Genomic DNA, 3,545 nt, shown 5'->3' with positions numbered 1-3,545 from the left:
ACGTTGTTCCCTTTGTCATCGGTATGTTACTTGCCCGAGATTCGATCGTCAGTATCTCAATACCTAGTTCAATCTCGTTACCGGCAAGTCTCTTTTCTCGTTCCGTAATACATCATCTCACAACTAACTCATTAGTTGCAATGCTTGCAAGGCTTATGTGATGTGCATTACCGAGAGGGCCCAGAGATACCTCTCCGACAATCGGAGTGACAAATCCTAATCTCGAAATACGTCAACCCAACATGTACCTTTTGAGACACATGTAGATCACCTTTATAATCACCCAGTTACGTTGTGACGTTTGGTAGCACACAAAGTGTTCCTCCGGCAAACGGGAGTTGCATAATCTCATAGTCATAGGAACATGTATAAGTCATGAAGAAAGCAATAGCAACATACAAAACGATCGGGTGCTAAGCTAACGGAATGGGTCATGTCAATCAGATCATTCACCTAATGATGTGATCCCGTTAATCAAATAACAACTCTTTGTCCATGGTTAGGAAACATAACCATCTTTGATTAACGAGCTAGTCAAGTAGAGGCATACTAGTGACACTCTATTTGTCTATGTATTCACACATGTATCATGTTTCCGGTTAATACAATTCTAGCATGAATAATAAACATTTATCATGAAATAAGGAAACAAATAATAACTTTATTATTGCCTCTAGGGCATATTTCCTTCAGTCTCCCACTTGCACTAGAGTCAATAATCTAGATCACATCACCATGTGATTAACATCGATAGTTCACATCATCATGTGATTAACACCCATAGTTCACATCGCCATGTGACCAACACCCAAAGGGTTTACTAGATTCAGTAATCTAGTTCACATCGCTATGTGATTAACACCCAAAGAGTACTAAGGTGTGATCATGTTTTGCTTGTGAGAGAATCTTAGTCAACGGGTCTGCCACATTCAGATCCGTATGTATTTTGCAAATATCTATGTCAACAATGCTCTGCACGGAGCTACTCTAGCTAATTGTTCCCACTTTCAATATGTATCTAGATTGAGACTTAGAGTCATCTAGATTAGTGCCAAAACTTGCATCGACGTAACCCTTTACGACGAACCTTTTTGTCACCTCCATAATCGAGAAACATATCCTTATTCCACTAAGGATAATTTTGACCGCTGTCCAGTGATCTACTCCTAGATCACTATTGTACTCCCTTGCCAAAATCAGTGTAGGGTATACAATAGATCTGGTACACAGCATGGCATACTTTATAGAACCTATGGCCAAGGCATAGGGAATGACTTTCATTCTCTTTCTATCTTCTGCCGTGGTCGGGTTTCGATTCTTACTCAACTTCACACCTTGTAACATAGGCAAGAACTCTTTCTTTGACTGTTCCATTTTGAACTACTTCAAAATCTTGTCAAGGTATGTACTCATTGAAAAAACTTATCAAGCGTCTTGATCTATCTCTATAGATCTTGATACTCAATATCACTACACCACAACATGGATGTAATGGCATACAATCTGCCGGGAGAAAGCACTTAAGAGGGCAGATAAACTGCCGGGACGCTGGTTCTCCCGGCAGATAGAACTGCCACCAGAACGGCTGCCGAGGATTACTTCTCACGGCAGATAAACTATTCCCGGCAGTTTATCTGCCCCGACCCATGAATAAGCCGGCAGTTCATTTTCTCCCGGCAGATTGGCCATGGCATCAGAATGAACACTTACCAGCAGTTTCACTGCCAGCAAAAACATGTTCACCCAATAGTTAATATGCCCCACGCTGTGTTTCACTAGCAAACCGTTCTAGGCAATATATACCTAATTTATTATCCATTCATCGAGCAACATATACCTGATTTAATATCCATTCATTCTCCTAGAGCAATCAGGAAAGATCACAGAACTTGCACATACATACACTTCAACCAACCTTAAACTTCATTCAATAACACATGCCAAACCAAATACATATGTTTCTAGATACATGTATGAAACGACCATATACAAGGAGGTTGTGCCACAATAGGTTCTGTACATATGTTTTAGATGTGTGACACAACCAAAATGAACATAAAATGGCTTATGTACCAAAACAACCACCAAATGAGCATAGTAAAACTTGCCAATGTCTCTGGGTTCAGCAAACGAGGCATATATCACTTGACCAAATTAACTGTAGGTCTTCCAAACCTCCAGCAGCTTGCAGATCTTCCACAACTCCATCAACTTGTGTACCCTTGGGAAACCTGCAACAGATCGGAAACTCAAAATGGGGCTCTTATTTCAGATTTTAAATTGACACATCAAAGATTTTGACATGCTGCAGTTTAACTCATCAGCATAAATAAAAATCTTCTAAATGTGTAACACTTCATCGCAGCAAGCAATCATTATTATATAATTAGAATAACCATATTACTCGGGAGGACTTCTTCAATCAGATCAAGTATTGTTTACATACTAGAGGCTACGATTCGTATCCGTAAGATGGCCATGTGGTAAAGGTAATGAAATAGGACCTAGAACCTGGATATGAGGTGATGAGAGAACCCATGAAACACATCTTTATCTGAACTGAAGCAGATAAATATGACCATATCTCAACTAATTCAGGAAAGCAGGCCAAATGTCATATCTAGCACTAGTAGACAATGGCTAGTGTATCCTTTGAGATTTCCTTAAAATATCAAAAAAGAATCTCCCGCAAATTCTGAAGAGCGGCACATAATAACAAGTCTGTTACTCTCCCAGTAGCTACAAAGCATGGATACGGCAGAAACTGCCGTATTGCCGTTCTAGTACGGGGGGACACGGGGATACGCGTGGATACGTCGGGATACGCGAATCCCGCAGTATCCCATCTTATCTTGATAAAAAAAGAGAGACAAATTGGGATACGGCATAGATACGGTGGGGATACATTGGGGGACTCGGGAGCTGGCCTCCAGCGACCACAACGCTGCTCTCCTCCGACGGATGCCACGCTCGAGCTGGCAACCTCGACGGTCGCTAGCAGGGAAGAAGATCCAGGCAGAGAGGAGAAGGCGAGGTGGTTGCAGGCGAGGAAAAAGCTCCGGGCAGGGAGAAAGAAGATTTGGGTGGATTGAAAGGGAAGACGTAGACTAGCAAGAAGGTGCAGGCGAGGAGCGGTCGTCTCATCTCCTCGCTACAGTTCTTGGTGGCTGGGGCAGGGAGGAAAGAGGAGCACGGGGTAGGGAACAGCTGGAGGAGCACTTGTGTAGGGTTTCCTAGAATTGGACCTTATGTGGGCTCTGAGTGGAGAGCTACATGGGCTCTGAGTGCAGGGTCGTGTAAAGTGACCATGTGATCCTCAAAAGAAAAAAGAAAAACAATCTTACATCTAAAAATGAGGCAACATATGTCAATACTAAATAAGAATCTTTCATCTAATTTCTTAAAATACTTATATATCCTGCCGTATCCCCGAATGGCTATTTTTGAAAAAAGTCGTATCCCGTGTCCCCGTATGCGTATCCCCGTCTTTCTGTCCCCGTGTCCATGCTTCTTAGCCCAGTAGTGGGTGGCTTGGCATCCTATAG

General features: G+C 42.3%; 1 long non-coding RNA gene across 1 annotated transcript; it reads right to left on the bottom strand.

Annotated features, from left to right (window-relative positions):
* Positions 1-1,900: 1,900 nt before the first annotated feature.
* On the bottom strand, positions 1,901-3,324 carry LOC125534404 (uncharacterized). Its single transcript, XR_007294471.2, has 2 exons — positions 2,906-3,324; positions 1,901-2,231 (listed from the first exon to the last, which is right to left on the bottom strand). It is a non-coding gene; the product is annotated as an uncharacterized LOC125534404 (long non-coding RNA).
* Positions 3,325-3,545: the final 221 nt, after the last annotated feature.

This window comes from Triticum urartu, chromosome 6A, assembly GCF_056163025.1.
Source record: "Triticum urartu cultivar PI428250 chromosome 6A, HENAU_Tu73, whole genome shotgun sequence".
In the NCBI taxonomy this organism is placed as follows: domain Eukaryota; kingdom Viridiplantae; phylum Streptophyta; class Magnoliopsida; order Poales; family Poaceae; genus Triticum; species Triticum urartu.
This window is presented reverse-complemented; position numbering and strand designations above follow the sequence as displayed.